Source organism: Takifugu rubripes, chromosome 20 (assembly GCF_901000725.2).
Source record: "Takifugu rubripes chromosome 20, fTakRub1.2, whole genome shotgun sequence".
Taxonomy (NCBI): Eukaryota; Metazoa; Chordata; class Actinopteri; order Tetraodontiformes; family Tetraodontidae; genus Takifugu; species Takifugu rubripes.
The window spans coordinates 2,005,300-2,022,302 of record NC_042304.1 but is presented as its reverse complement, the minus strand read 5'-3'; the positions used below and the strand labels follow the sequence as shown (position 1 = coordinate 2,022,302).

General features: G+C 48.6%; 1 protein-coding gene across 1 annotated transcript in view; it reads right to left on the bottom strand.

The window, feature by feature from the left end:
• The window catches only part of klhl30 (kelch-like family member 30), a 31,163-nt gene extending 17,426 nt beyond the window's left edge, over positions 1-13,737 (bottom strand). The window contains exon 1 of the mRNA XM_029828561.1: positions 13,635-13,737. The gene's annotated coding sequence lies outside the window, so the exon portion shown is untranslated. The remainder of the gene's footprint in view (positions 1-13,634) is intronic.
• Between the last annotated feature and the right edge of the window lie 3,266 nt (positions 13,738-17,003).

Genomic DNA, 17,003 nt, shown 5'->3' with positions numbered 1-17,003 from the left:
TATCAGGCAGACAGTCGGGTTCGGCCCGCCTCTACTGATGATGACTCCATTAGGAGTCTCCATATTGTGGAGGAGGAGCAGAGTTCCACTTCCCTCCCGGATGCCCAATGACTTTTAACACATGGGCAGACAGGAACTCAGGCAGACAAGGAAACACAGGAAGTAGTCCGTTCTTCAGACTCAGGGCCCGCACAAAGTCTATGGGTTACAGGCTCCTGGAGCGGGTTGAGCAGAGCCAGGATGCGGAACCGAGGGGAAGGACGTGAGCCGACAGCGGGCAGTAGTGACAGAAAGGGGTTTACAGGAGATGAGGCTGACGATGTAGCGGAGCAGACTGGGGTCGAGCAGCAGCGAAGTCAGGGCCAGGCGGAGAAGTCAAAACCAGGTGAGCAGACAGGAACCAGAAACGCTGAGGCAGAAGTCGTAGTCGGGGGCAGAAAGCAGGTAGGTTGTCCGGGGAACAGGTGAGGCAGGCAGAACGAAGACAGACAGGGTCGGTAACGGGTAATCCGGCAGGGAAACAACGCTGGAAAGTCTCGCATCAAGACAGAAGAACAATCTGGCAAAGACTGAGGGTGCAGGGGAGGCTTATAAGCAGGGCTGATTGGGAATAAGCTGCAGCTGTGCTTGCAGGTGAGTGGAGTTGAGCTGATGGGGTGGGAGTGGCTGGCAGGTAGAGTGGAAAATTATTGGGGCAGAGGGACAGGGACAGGAGGGAACTGGGGAAATGGGGCTGTGACAACTATTTGATTGATTGATTGATTGATTGATTGAGTACTTTATTGATCCCTTTAGGGGGTGTCCATCAGGGAAATTAGCATCTCCAAAAAAACGTACAGCACTGTACAAAATTACCCACTACCATTACACCCCATTAAACCTATTAAAGATAATAAAAATAAAATAAAATAAGAAATAAAATAGAATAAATTATAAATAGAATATACATATAAAATATAAAACTATAAAAATGTAAATAAATGAATAGATGGATGAATGAATGAACGGATGTCACAGTGTTATGTCACACATGTTATTCCAGTGTTGTTCCAGTCCTTCTGTTGGCCCTCCTCCCCCCCAGTGAGGAGTTGAACAGTCTGATGGCTCGGGGGATGAATGAGTTCCCCAGTCTGTTTGTCCTGAACTTGGGGAGGCGCAGCCTCTGGCTGATCAGGCTTCTCTGGCTGTGGATGACAGTGTGCAGAGGGTGTTTCCTGAGGAGGTCATCCAGAGGAGTTTCCTGCAGATGTTGAAGGATCTGAGTCTCCTCAGGAAGTACATCCTGCTCTGGGTCTTCTTGTACAGCTGCCTTGTGTTGCTTGTCCAGTCCAGCCTATTGTCCAGCCACAGCCCAAGATATTTATAGGTCTGCACGCCCTCCACCTCCTCCGTTCCTATCTGAACTGGTCTAGGTCTCGGTCGGTCCCTCTCAAAGTCAATGACCAGTTCTTTAGTTTTGGAGGTGTTGAGCTGCAGGCTGTTGTTGTGGCACCAGGCAACAAAGTCCCTCACCAGGCACTGGTACTCCTCCTCTTCGTCGTCTCTGATACATCCAACGATGGCTGTGTCATCTGTGAACTTCTGGAAATGACACATTTCGGAGTTGTAACAGAAGTCCAAGGTGTACAGAGTGAAGAGTCCCCAGGTGTTTCCAACATATGAGACAAGTCAGTCCTCGATACATAACTGATAAAGGGGTCCCAGGAAGTTATGTTGTTGGTGTTTTATTGTATATGTGATTTTCTCTAGAGGGAGAGTTGAAGACAATTCAGACAACCACCTCTTCACACTTGGGCTACTGGTGTTTTTCCATGAAAGGGCTTTTACTCTTTTTGCCATTAATACACTTAAATCTATAAATATTCGTTGATGTTTTTTAAGCTTCAAATTATCTGGATATAGACCTAATATAAACAAATGTGGAACTAATAGTATTCGAATTTGTAAAATATTTTGAATACATTGTTTTATTTCTTGCCAGAATTTTTGTATTTTTTATACATTGCCAGATACAATGGAAAAATGTACCCTTTTCCCCTCCCACATTTAACACAAGTATCAGGTATGGCACTGTTATATTTGTGAAGTTTTTCTGGAGTGATATACTGTATGTTCACATCAACCAGTTGTATTGTCATATTTTCAGCCGTGTGTTAGTAGATTTTGATTGTGCTCGAGAGCATGCCTCGCCCCACTTTTCTATTAAGATGTCCTCCTGCAGATCTTCTCTCCACGCTCCCAGCCGCCCTGCTGATGTTTCTGTACTTTCATCTACTAAACATTTATATATTTTGGATATTAGACCCCTCCCTAGGCAATCCATATTCATTAATCTTTCTACTGTAGACTCTTCCGGGAAGCTTAATGTTTGGTTTTGGTGTGTTCTAATGAAATTCCTCAGCTGTAGGAATTTAAAAAAATGGTTACGGGGTATATTAAATTTATCAGCTATTTCTCCAAATGACATCAGCACTTTTTGTGAGTTGTAAAGGTTTCCTATTTTTGTCAGTCCTTTAGTAGCCCAAGATTTAAACCCCCCATCTGATCTACCTGGAGGAAAAGAGTGATTACCCCATATAGGGCTAAAAATAGAGGGGGGGTGTATCTCTCAGATATTTTTTAATTTGATGCCACACTACAATCATGTTTTTCACAATAGGGTTTCTTGTGGGGTTTTTTTGAGGATTTTAGTGTTTGCTGAATATAGGTATACTGGGAGGGGCAGATCTAGCTGTAGTTCTTCCATTTCTTTCCAGAGAGGAACATCTCTTTCTGCATAGTAAAACATGATTGTTCTTAATTGAGCCGCCCAATAGTACCAGAGAGGGCAGGGACACCTGAGTTCCCCCCTGTCATAAGGTAAGTATAGTAATGATAGTCGTGTACAAAAATCTAACAGTCTTTTAAGCCTAGCGAACAGGTTGCTTGGAGGAGGAAGTGGAAGGTTTTGAAACAAATACAACAATTTGGGCATTATATTCATTTTAAGGACGTTTATTTTTCCTATTAGTGACATGGGTAAAGGTGTCCACCTTTCCAATAATTTTGAGATTTCTTGTAGTAAGGGATCATAATTACTGGCTACAATATGTTTGAGTTGTGGGACAATTTGAATTCCTAGATATGTAAAACAGTCAACAATTTTAAATTGAGTGACAGTTCTAGGAGGGCATTTACTTTCTAACTGATTTAAAAGCATTATTGATGATTTCGATTTGTTTAATTTATATCCTGAGATTTTCCGAAATATATGAAGGAGTTCTAATAATTCAGGGATTGATTTTTCCAACTTTCTAAGGAATATGATTACGTCATCTGCAAACAGCCAGCCGGTGTTCTTGTGGTCCAATTGATGTGCCGTTTATATTTTTGTGTGTTCTTACTGCTATTGCCAGTGGTTCTATAGCTATAATAAAAAGGAGAGGGGATAGGGGATCTCCTTGTCTACATCCTCTTTGTATCTTAATGGTTTTGGATATATTAAGGTTAGTCATTATTTCAGCAAATGGTTCTGTATATAGTAGTTTTATCCATTTATTAAAGTTGTCTCCAAAGCTAAAACGTCTGAGGATTGCAAATAAATAAAGCCATTCCACTCTATCAAAGGCTTTTTCCGCATCCAATGACAGAAGCGCTGTATCTGTTGCTCCCTTCTCCTAAAATAATATATTCAGGATTCTCCTAGCATTATGGAAGCCTTGTCTACCTTGTACATTTTGATCTTTGTCCATAATTTTTGGAATTATTTTCTCCAGTCTCCTGGCTATTACTTTACTCAAAATTTTTAAATCCACATTTAAGAGACTGATTGGCCTAAAGTTTTCACATTTGTTATTTGGTTTGCCTGGTTTTGGTAATAAAGTGATTAGGGCTCCCCTTAATGATGTTGGAAGAATTCCATTGTGAAAGGACTCCTTAAACATTTCTAATAAAGGTGCCATTAGTCTATATTTGAACACTTTATATATCTCAATGGGTATTCCATCTGGCCCAGGTGTTTTCCCTACTTTGATACTGTCAATAGCTGTAGATAGTTCCATTAATGTTATTTCTTTCTCTAGTTTTCCTTTAATTACTTCTGATATTTTGGGAATTTGGATTTTGTCCAGGAAATTATTGATTTCAGATGTATTTGGACCTATTTCTGAGCTATAAAGCTTTTCATAAAATTTTTGGAAGCTTTCATTTATTTCTATCGGGTCAAAGATGTTTTCATTATTATCATTTTGTATCCATCCATCCATTCTCTGCCGCTTATCCGGGGTCGGGTCGCGGGGGCAGCAGCCTAAGGAGAGAATCCCAGACTTCCCTCTCCCCAGCTACTTCCTCTAGCTCATCCGGAGGGATCCCCAGGCGTTCCCAGGCCAGTCGAGAGACATAGTCTCTCCAACGTGTCCTGGGTCTCCCCGGGGGTCTCTTACCGGAGGGACATGCCCTGAACACCTCACCAGGGAGGCGTCCAGGGGGCATCCTGACTAGATGCCCAAGCCACCCCATCTGGCTCCTCTCAACGCGGAGGAGCAGCGACTCTACTCCGAGCTCCTCCCGGATGGCAGAGCTTCTCACCCTATCTCTAAGGGAGAGCCCAGCCACCCTACGGAGGAAGCTCATTTCAGCTGCTTGTACCCGGGATCTTGTTCTTTCGGTCATGACCCAAAGCTCATGACCATAGGTGAGGGTAGGAACGAAGATCGACCGGTAAATCGAGAGCTTCGCCTTTCGGCTCAGCTCTCTCTTCACCACAACGGACCGGTGCAGAGCCCGCATTACTGTGGACGCCGCACCGATCTGCCTGTCGATCTCCCGCTCCATTCTTCCCCCACTCGTGAACAAGACCCCGAGGTACTTAAACTCCTCCACTTGGGGCAGGATCTCCTCCTTTACCCGGAGAAGGCACTCCACCTTTTTCCGGTTGAGAACCATGGCCTCGGATTTGGAGGTGCTGATTCTCATCCCAGCCGCTTCACAGGCGGCGGCGAACCGATCCAGTGATAGTTGGAGGTCACGGGCCGATGAAGCCAACAGGACCACATCATCCGCAAAAAGCAGAGACGCGATCCTGAGGTCACCAAACCGGATCCCCTCAACACCATGACTGCACCTAGAAATTCTGTCCATAAAAATTATGAACAGAATCGGTGACAAAGGGCAGCCCTGGCGGAGGCCAACCCTCACCGGAAACGAGTTCGACTTACTGCCAGCAATTCGGACCAAACTCTGGCACCGATCGTACAGGGAGCGGACAGCCCGTATCAACGGGCCCGACACCCCATACTCTCGGAGGACCCCCCACAGGACCCCCCGGGGGACACGGTCGAATGCTTTCTCCAAGTCCACAAAACACATGTGGACTGGTTGGGCAAACTCCCATGTACCCTCGAAGACCCTGCTGAGGGTGTAGAGCTGGTCCACTGTTCCACGCCCAGGACGAAAACCACATTGCTCCTCCTGAATCCGAGGTTCGACTATCCGGCGGACCCTCCTCTCCAGTACCCCTGAATAGACCTTGCCAGGGAGGCTGAGGAGTGTGATCCCCCTATAGTTGGAACACACCCTCCGGTCCCCCTTCTTAAAAAGAGGGACTACCACCCCGGTCTGCCAATCCAGCGGCACTGCCCCCGATGTCCACGCGATGTTGCAGAGTCGAGTCAACCACGACAGCCCTACAACATCCAGAGCCTTAAGGGACTCTGGGCGGATCTCATCCACCCCCGGGGCCTTGCCACCGAGGAGTTTTTTAACTACCTCGGCAACTTCAGCCCCGGAGATACGAGAGCCCATCTCCAGGTCCCCGGGCCCTACTTCCTCACTGGAAGGCGTGTTGGTGGGATTGAGGAGGTCCTCGAAGTATTCCTTCCACCGATCCACAACATCCCGAGTTGAGGTCAGCAGCACACCATCACCACTATACACAGTGTTGACAGTGCACTGCTTCCCCCTCCTCAGACGCCGGATGGTGGTCCAGAACCTTTTCGAGGCCGTCCGAAAGTCGTTCTCCATGGCCTCACCGAACTCTTCCCATGCCCGAGTCTTTGCCTCGGCAACCGCCGTAGCTGCACTCCGCTTGGCACGCCGGTACCCATCTGCTGCCTCAGGAGTCCCACAGGCCAGTAAGGCCCGATACGACTCCTTCTTCAGCTTGACGGCATCCCTCACCGCTGGTGTCCACCAGCGGGTTCGGGCATTGCCGCCACGACAGGCACCAACCACCTTGCGGCCACAGCACCGGTCAGCTGCCTCGACAATGGAGGCACGGAACATGGTCCACTCGGACTCAATGTCCCCCGCCTCCCCCGGGACATGGTCAAAGCTCTCCCGGAGGCGTGAGTTGAAGCTCCTTCTGACAGGGGACTCTGCCAGGCGTTCCCAGCAGACCCTCACAACACGTTTGGGCCTGCCAGGTCTGTCCGGCATCCTTCCCCACCATCGGAGCCAACTCACCACCAGGTGGTGATCAGTTGACAGCTCCGCCCCTCTCTTCACCCGAGTGTCCAGAACATGCGGCCGCAAATCCGATGACACAACCACAAAGTCGATCATCGATCTGCGGCCTAAGGCGTCCTGGTGCCAAGTGCACATGTGGACGCCTTTATGTCTGAACAAGGTGTTCGTTATGGACAATCTGAGACGAGCACAGAAGTCCAATAACAAAACACCACTCGGGTTCAGATCAGGGGGGCCGTTCTTCCCAATCACACCTCTCCAGGTCACACTGTCATTGCCAACGTGAGCATTGAAGTCACCCAGGAGGACGAGGGAGCCCCCAGAAGGGGCACTCTCCAGCACTCCCTCTAAGGACTCCAAAAAGGGTGGATACGCTGAACTGCTGTTTGGACCATAGGCACAAACAACAGTCAGGATCCGTCCCCCCACCCGAAGGCGAAGGGAGGCTACCCTCTCATCCACCGGGGTAAACTCCAATACACAGGCACTGAGCCGGGGAGCAACCAGAATTGCCACCCCTGCTCGTCGCCTCTCACCATCGGCAACTCCAGAGTGGTAGAGAGTCCAACCCCTCTCAAGAAGACTGGTTCCAGAGCCCTTGCCGTGCGTCGAGGTGAGGCCAACTATATCTAGTCGGAACTTCTCAACCTCGCGCACCAACTCAGGCTCCTTTCCCACCAGAGAGGTGACATTCCATGTCCCTAGAGCCAGTTTGTGCAGCCGGGAATCAGACCGCCAAGGTCCCTGCCTCCGGCTGCTACCCAAAACACAATGCACCCGACCCCCTTGGCCCCTCCTGCAGGTGGTGAGCCCACGGGAAGGGGGTCCCATGTTGCCTCTTCGGGCTGCGCCCGGCCGGACTCCATAGGCAGAGGTCCGGCCACCAGGCGCTCGCCAATGTGCCCCACCCCCAGGCCTGGCTCCAGGAGGGGGCCCCGGTGACCCGCATCCGGGCAAGGGAAACTTGAGACCAATGTTATTTATCTTCATTAGGGGGTCCTGGGCTACGCTTTGTCTGGTCCCTCACCTAGGACCTGTTTGCCATGGGTGGCCCTACCAGGGGCATATAGCCCCAGACAACGGAGCTCCTGGGATCATTGGGACACGCAAACCCCTCCACCACGATAAGGTGGCAGCCCAGGGAGGGGATCATTTTGTACATTTATGTAATAAGTCTTTCTGTACAGAATTCCTCCTTGTTTTTCCCGTTCTGTCTTATTTTTATCGTTATTTTATTCGGGCAGTGCCTGGGCAGCTGGGGAGGTCCTCGGGCCCTATAAATAGGTTTGGCGGCCATTGTTTCTTCTTGGTATGTTGTATGGTGAACTGCTGAAGAAGGCAGCCAGGGATGCGTTGATGCCCATGCGGCATGTAAGTAATTTCCTTTGAGTTCAGATGGGGATTTGTTTGCATTAATTGGATAATTTAACCATTCTGTAAACCTGAATCTACATTCTTTGTTATCTCAGATACCACACCCAAACTTGACTGCCTTTGTTATCGAATAAAGCTATTGAGTGCACTCTCTTGCTGTCCTGTGACTCTCTGACCGGAGCGCCCACTGCAGATGTGGAGACTGGCAAATTATTGGAGGGATTCTCATAATTTGCACTAAATCCCTCACATTTGGTCCTTCAAGCCGGATCAGCCCCACCTGCAGTAGCTAAAACATGGCAGAGCAGAGAGTGGCCTCAGAAGATTCACCAAAGACGACCAGAAGGAGGCGCCCTCCAGCATATCTTCAAGATTTTGAGGTAATGCTGCCACCGTCCTTGGTGGAAACCCAGACAATTAATGCCAACCCTGAATGGCTGCAGCAATCAAGTCCGCCGGTCGATACCACTTGGACAATGAGGCAGCCAGAGCCAGTGTTCGGGCATCAGATGGGGTCCGCCACTCAAGGAGTGGGACAAAGAAGGCCACCTCCACCAGAACAGTTGCCTAAAACTGTGAAGAGAGACAAATCGTCTCCTGCAGACAGCCAAGATGAATACGAAGTGGAGCAGCACAGCGGCAGCAGTGGATCAAGCACGCCGGAGTCGCCTCATCCAACCCGTGACCACGGCCACAGGTACATCACCTTGCATCAGTCGTCCACCACCCCCAGTGCAGTACCTGCACCCCCTTGTGCCCTCATATCAGCACCGCTGATACAATCGGCTGGAAGCCATGCACCTGTTCCCCTGTCACCCTTAGTGAGGGGCATAGAGAGGTTGGCAATTGCTTCAGCGTCCCTGCCAATCAATGCGTACAGCTGCACAGTGACGCCAGCATTCCCTTCAGCCGTTTCATCTACATGGCCACCTAGCCAAATGGGTGCCTCCATCACCCAGATATCGCAGTTGACTCCTCAGCCCGTATCTCAGCCTCCAACCCAACTAATGCCCGGGCTTCCCGCACCAGCATTAGCCACTTTGCAACCAGGCCACATAGGTGCCTCCATCACCCAGACGATACCACAGCTGTCCCCACAGCAAGTATCTCAATCTCCAATCATCTCTCAAAATCAACCAGCATTCACACCACCCATGCTCCAGGTTTCAACAGGGGCAAATGGATACCCTTCATCTTCAAATTATTTACCACCAGTTCCTCATCATTACGGCAGCATTAGTCAGCAACCGTCCACCCTCCAGCTACCTCAACAGTATCATCCATATCAGCACCAACCTGTTGGTTGTGGTCACCAACCACAACCAACAGCATCAGCCTTTCCCATTTACCCAGGCTACCCAAGTACACCACAAGCACCACCATTTGTGCATCAGCCTCCAACCCAACCTGTCCCCGTGCCCAGACTCCCTAAACTGGAGCATGACACCGAACAAGAGTTTACAGATCTCAAGATGGCCCTTGACTATCTCCTTGGTCCCCATCCACAGCTATCGGAGTATTATAAATACCGAGTACTCATGGAACAGCTTGTCCTTGAAGAGGCCCGACTAATCGCCCAGTCATGTCGACATCATGCCCAACCGTACTCAGCAGCAATGCAAGCTTTGCAACAACAGTACAGGCAACCCCATCAACTGGCCCAGAGTGAGATCGCTGCCCTGCTGAACTCACCTGATGTTAGGTCAGGTGACACTAAGGCATTCCAGAACTTTGCTCTGCAGGTCCAGCTGTTGGTGGGAATGCTGATATCAATTGAGGGTCCTAACGATAGAGCGCTCATGTCGTCAGGGCATGTAGATCGCCTCCTCAGCAAACTTCCAAGATTCTTAAGCGACTCCTTTGTGGAATATTTACACACCCAGGGACGGCTCCGTATGAACAGTTTGAACCCCTACAGCTTGCAAGACCTCTCCGAGTGGCTCAAAGGCAAGGCAGAAGTGCAACGACTGTCGGACAAGATGGCACAACGGCACCAGCGTAAGGAGTCCTCCGGGATGAAGATAGAGACCATCAAACTGAGGAACAACCCTGTGGCAGTGTACCACGGTTGGGAACAAGGTTCCACCACTAGCATTAGCCAGCCTGAGAAGAAACAGACCAGAGACAAGCGGATCTGCCTCTTCTACAAGGGTGCCGACCACTACCTTTCGCAGTGTCCCAGGATTGCCACATGTACACCGGAGCAGGTGGAGAGGTGGATCACCGAAGGAAAGCGATGCAGACGGTGTGGTCGTAGTAACCACGGAATGGAATCGTGCACCTTGAAGAAGTCATGCAGCGAGTGTCAAGAAGTACACCTCAAGGTCCTGCATGTAATCGCCAATCCGAGCTCCAAAGTGTATCTCACGACTCCCACAGTTGGGACCACTCTTATCCCTGCCAAGCAGTCAAGCAAAGTTTACTTAAGTCGTCCCAGTCATTGTGAGCCATGGCAATAAAACCCTACATCCTTACGCAATCCTGGACGACGGTGCTGAGCGCACAATTATACTCCCTGCAGCAGTACGCTACCTCGGCCTGAGTGGTGAAGCAGAGTCCATGGCATTGAGAACGATACGCCATGACGTGGCACACCTTTCAGGCTCCTCAGTGGACTTCCATATATCGTCTGCCACCAAACCCGAAGTGAAACACAAAGTTCAAGGTGCCTTCACAGCTGGTCGCCTGTCCTTGACAGAACAGTCCTACCCAGTGGCAGCCCTGCAGAAGCGCTACGACCATCTTCGAGGACTTCCAATTCAGTCCTTTGACAAGGTGTATCCCCTTCTCCTGCTTGGTGCAGACAATACAGGTCTAATCGCAGCAAAGGAGCAGGTCCGCTTAGGCCTATGTGGAGGACCAGCTGCCGTCAATACTGAGCTGGGATGGGCACTGCAAGGACCAGATGGTCTCACACCCCACCAGTTTCAAACACAGGCCCTCTACTACACCAACGTCCAATCACTCGCCGATGACCTATACCGCCAGGTGGAACGACTGTGGTAGGTTGATGTCTTGCCTTTCCGAAGTGAGAAGTTGGTAGTGCGCTCCCGACAGGACCAAGAGGCAATCAAAACCTTGGAGTCAGGTACGGTTCGAGTGAAGGTTGGTGACACACGTAGATATGCCATGCCTCTGCCTCGCAAGAAGGATGCACCGCCACTACGTGCTACGATGGAGGCCGTGATGGCATCACTACAGAGCATTGAATGTCGGCTGAAGAGAGACCCAGTAAAGGCCCAGATTTATGAGGACGAGATCCAGAAGCTCATCCATGCAGGATGTGTTGCGAAATTGCACCCGGATGAAGTAAACCAGTCAGAGGAGTTATGGTTCATTCCCCACCATCTCGTGGAGCATAATGGAAAACATCGCCTTGTTTTTAACTGTTCGTTTTCCTACCAAGGTTTGTCTCTGAATGAACAACTGCTCGCAGGCCCAGCCCTTGGCCCGTCTCTATTGGGAGTTTTACTGAGATTCCGACAACATCCTGTAGCGGTGAGTGGAGACATTCGCGCAATGTTCCATCAGGTGCGCCTGTTACCGGAGGACCAGCCTCTGCTGAGATTCATCTGGCGGAACCTGAGACGAGACGAACCACCTGACGTATACCAATGGCAAGTTTTACCATTCAGCACTACAAGCAGCCCGTGCTATGCAACCTTTGCAATGCAGAAGCATGTCAAGGATTACAAGAGAGGCAGCGAAGAAATCCTTCAGTCCATGGAGCAGTCATTCTACGTTGATAATTGTCTTCAGAGCCCCCCAACGGTAACATCAGCCAGACGGTTGGTAGATAAGCTGAGGCAGGTCCTCCAGGAAGGAGGATTCGAGATCCGGCAGTGGGCGAGCAATGATCCAGACGCCGTCGCTCATCTACCCTCAAGTGCCAAGGCTGAGAGCACGGAATTATGGATAACACAAAAACATCCAGACCCACAAGAGCATGCGTTGGGACTGAGCTGGCACTGCCGTTCAGACAGGTTGAGTTACAGGTTAAGACCAGTACAGAGTCAACTTCCTACAATGCGCAATATTTAGAGTACTGTTGAGTCAGTATGACCCATTAGGCATTATTCTCCCCTTCACTACGCGAGCAAAGGTTCTCATCCAGAGACTGTAGGTGAAAGGGAGAAGTTGGGACGACCCAAACCTTCCTCCAGACCTCCTTGAGGCTTGGACAAGTTGGGAACAAGAGCTACCAAGGCTAGCCGAATTATCCCTGCCCAGAGCTTATTTCCCGCCAGAGCTATCATGCCAGGCCGAGGCCTACAATCTGCATGTCTTTTGCGACGCATCGGAGCAAGCATATGGATCAGTTGCTTACCTGACCACTGAGAGCTCAGACCACAAGCATGTGTCCTTTGTGATGGCGAGATCTCGGGTAGCCCCCAAAAGACAGATATCCATGCACCGTCTTGAGCGATGTGCGGCCTTAGCAGGAGCACAACTGGCAGCCCTGATTCTAAAGGAGCTCACTGTCAGCATCTCAAGCACCTCTCTCTGGACGGATTCCACCACTGGCTGAGATCCGAGTCCTGTCGATTCAAGGTTTTCGTCGGCACAAGAGTCTCGGAAATCCAGGAGCTCACCCAAAATCATGAGTGGAGATATGTCGACTCCCCTAGCAACCCAGCCGATGATGTCACACGCGGGAAGACCGTGGCTGAACTTATTCTCCCAAACCGGTGGATAGAGGGTCCAGTTTTTCTCCGCCAGTCTTCCAAACATTGGCCATCAGCTTCAATGAACTTGGAGAAAGAGGGTACTGAAGAACTCAAGCGAAGCACATTCTGTGGCCTCACTCAGACAGCAGAAGTAATTACCACTTCAGAGGCAACTCAGTTCACGACCTGGGCGGAAGTGGTGAATGCCACACAACAGTCCATGCTTGGGTCAGTCTCGCAAGACCCAATGGCACCTTCCGCAAGTTATAGAGATGCTGAACTACAAGTCTTGAGAACCTGCCAAGCGGACAGCTTCCCTGATGAGGTCAAGCCTCTTCGGAAGGAGAAACAGGTGTCTTGTAACAGCCGACTAAGCTGTCTCTCACCGGAGTGGGACTTGGCAACCGAATTGATTAGAGTTGGAGGCCGCTTCCGACGCATGGAAGAACCACACCCAGTTGACATTCATCCCATTGTTCTGGAACCTCATCACAAGTGGGTGAAACTCCTTATTAGAGAAGTGGACAATCGGCTGTTGCATCCGGGGTCTGATCGAGTGTTTGCAGAGCTCCGACGACAGTACTGGGTGTTGCGAGGACGACAGGCGGTCAAACACATCCAGAGAACCTGCACAGAGTGCAAGAAATCGAGAGGAAAGCCAACTGTACCTCTTATGGCTGATCTTCCAGCAGCACGCTTGCGACTGTTCAAACCACCATTCTACTCCACGGGAGTCGACTGTTTCGGACCTTATCTAGTGAAGGTTGGACGCCGTAACGAGAAGCGCTGGGGCTTGATCTTCAAGTGCCTGACGACGAGGTGTGTGCATCTAGATCTAATAAATAGCCTGGACACAGACGCCTTTCTTTTGGCTCTGAGGAGATTCATCGCTCGCCGAGGAACCCCATCAGAAATTTATTCCGATCAAGGAACCAACTTCAGAGGTGCCGAAAGAGAACTGAAGGAAGCCTTCGCTGACATGGAACCACAGCTCCAGAAGAGTTCAGCTTCACATCAAATTATATTCAGATTCAACCCACCTGCATCCCCACACTTTGGTGGGATCTGGGAGCGGGAGATTCGCTCAGTCAAGAGGGCCTTACAAGTGGTGATTGGGGCCCAGGCAGTGCCTGAAGACGTGCTACTTACCGTTCTGATTGAAGTTGAAGGAATCCTCAATGCCAAACCACTTGGGTACGTGTCCTCTGATGTAGTGGATACTGATCCAGTGACGCCAAGTATGTTGCTGATGGGGCGGTGGGATGCGTCATTACCCCAGGTGTCCTATGTCCCAGATGCCCTCACCAGAAGAAGATGGCGACAAAGCCAGATGATCGCAGACCATTTCTGGTCGCGTTTCATCAAAGGATATCTGCCAACCCTGCGAGTACGTCAGAAGTGGCGCATACCTGCAAGCAATCTGGAAATAGGAACTGTGGTGATGATTGTGGATCCTCAACTGCAACGAGCCCAATGGCCAGTCGGGAAGATTGTGAATTTAAATGTCAGCGAAGATGGATACATTCGGGCTGCGGAGGTGAAGGTCAACAATCAAACATATCTACGTCCTGTAGCACGACTGGTTCGACTGCCACCGCTACAAGATGACCATCAGCAGGAAGAGGCAACTACAGCAACACCTTAGGAATTCCTCCACATTACAGAATAGCCCTGCTATCCTGGGGGCGGCTGTACAGAATTCCTCCTTGTTTTTCCCGTTCTGTCTTATTTTTATCTTTATTTTATTCGGGCAGTGCCTGGGCAGCTGGGGAGGTCCTCGGGCCCTATAAATAGGTTTGGCGGCCATTGTTTCTTCTTGGTCTGTTGTATGGTGAACTGCTGAAGAAGGCAGCCAGCGATGCGTTGATGCCCATGCGGCATGTAAGTAATTTCCTTTGAGTTCAGATGGTGATTTGTTTGCATTAATTGTATAATTTAACCATTCTGTAAACCTGAATCTACATTCTTTGTTATCTCAGATACCACACCCAAACTTGACTGCGCCATGCCAGCACTCTCCCAGGTTTTTCTCCTTGATCATAAAATGTCTGTTTGAGTCAAAGTAAACTTGATAAAGCTCTTGTTGGAGATATTTCGTTGTATTGTGTTTTTAACAAAAGTAATCTTTGAGTGTCCTGGGAACCTAATTGGTAGTATTCTTCTTCGAATTCTTTTATATTTGCTTCTAGTAATTTTGTTTTATTGTAGGTTTCTTTAGCTTTAAAGCTAGTGATGTTGATGATTTGTCCCCTGATAAAGGCTTTAAACGCTTCCCATCTGGTACTTTGTGAGATTTCGGTTGTACTTGTTTCGAAATAATATTTAATCCGCTTACCAAGAGAAGTAATAAAGTCAGTGTCAGATATCCACTTTGTTTTAAATTTTGGGAATAACATTTGGGAATATCACTAGTCAGTTAAGGGTCATGATAGACTAACGAGTTTGGAGCGTGATTGGACAGGAGTATGGCATCGTAGGACACCTCCTTTATTTTATATTTTAGTTGTGCTGAAACCAAAAAAAAATCTATACGGGAATATGACTGATGTGTACCAGAGTAACATGAATATTTTTTCCCATTGGGATTGTCTTCTCTCCAAACATCAATTAAACTCATTTCTTTCATAAAATAATGGAGTACACCCCTGCTTCTCGAATGTGACTGATCAACGCCTGAGCTTTTGTCTTTCAGGGGATCTAAGGTGCAATTAAAATCACCTGCCATTATACAGGCACCGGGTAAGGAGGCAATAGTAAGAAATAGATTTTGGAAAAACTTGGGTTCGTCTGTATTTGGAGCATAAACATTTATTAGAATTAATTGTTCCCTTGAATGATCAAATATCATCCTGCCTTATCTTTGCTAACATTATGAATTTGAAATGGAATAGAATCATGGATCAAGATCATAACACCCCTTGCTTGAGAGGTAAAGGGAGCTGACAGAATTTTACCTTTCCACCTCCTCCTCACTTTGAGCTCCTCCTCGTATATTAAGTAGGTTTCTTGAAGGAATACTATTTTAGACTGTAAGCTTTTAACTCTGTTCATTACTTGTTAACCTTTTTTTATTTTTTGTAGCCCTCTGCAGTTCCAGGATGTAATTCTGACCTTAAGATCAACAGACATATGGATCAAATATTTCGAATTTCCCCAACAGTTTTAATATTTTCAGACCGAGCAGCAAAGGAGAAAGAACAAAAACAGAACAAGAAACACGCGTGTTCTCCTCAACTAACATTAGTCCACCTGAGTATTGCCCTGTCAGGTGTCCTCCCTCCCCTTCCTTTAATGGACTTTCGGAAAGCAAAGAGCCAATCCACACAATGTGAGGATCAGTATAGCTATGCTGATGTCTAAAAAGGAAAATAATAGATAAAATAAAAAACTACTCTGCTACTGTGATTTATAAAGTTGTTTTAGAGCAACCCAGCAGACAAAAAACATCACCATCCATATCTACTTAGTTAAACAGTGCGTATAAATCCAAAAATTGTTCTTTATCACTGGGTCAGGGGGGAGAGCGATCAGAACTCAGTGTAACTAACTTTCACTCTGTCCTCCCCTATTAACTCTGCACTGCATCAAAATATTACCTTTCCAATGATGTGAGTTCTTCACTGCCACAGTCTGGATTGTTGTCCAACTGGATTAATGAAGTGCTTGGCTTCGTTGGCGCTATTGAAGATGTGTGAGCACTCTTTGAAGGTGACGATAACATACCGTACTGGAGCCCCAGTGTACGGAGTTGTCTCCTCGCCTCCTCAAACTCTTTTTGCTTCTTGTGCGTCTCTGCGGTCACGTCATGGTAGAGTCTCACCGGATGGTTTTTGTAGTGGACTTGTTTTTTCGCCCTGGCCGCTTTCATCACCGCTTCTTTATCTTTGTAATTTAGGAACTTCATTATGAGGGTCCTGGGTGCGTAGTCAGTCTTATGTTGCCTTCTTGGTCCAAGTCTGTGCGCTCTTTCGTACCGTAATTTTCCCTTGGAGCTGCTGTAGCTCCAGCACCTCCGGTATCCAGGAATCCACAGGTGTCGTCTCCTTCCACGCCTTCGGGTAAATTGACAAGCCGTACATTAGAGCGACGTGAACAAGCTTCCAGGTCTAACACCTTTTCTTCCAGATCTTTGTTTTTCCCCTCTAGGTTTTTCACCTTCTTCTGGAGCGTCGCTACGTCGTCTTCGGTTGTTGAGATTCTCGTCTCCGCTTGCGTTACTCTTTCTAAGCAGTCTGTAATGTCTTTCCTTACATTTTCCATCGTGGAGAGAATGTCATCGAATTTGACCGAGAACAGTCTTCATTGAGTTGATAGCTGCCAGTACTCTTGTCAGAGAGGTGTTGGACTCCTCTCTGGCGGTCGCAATGCTTCCCTCCAGCTGTTTATCGGGGCTTGTGATGCCAGTGCTGCTAGCAGCCGCGTTAGCTTCCATATCTCTGTCGTTAGTGGTAAGCTTGGTTTTGGCAGTCGCAGTTGCAAAATTAGTTACTTTGGTTTGCTGTGTCTTTTCCGGTTTGA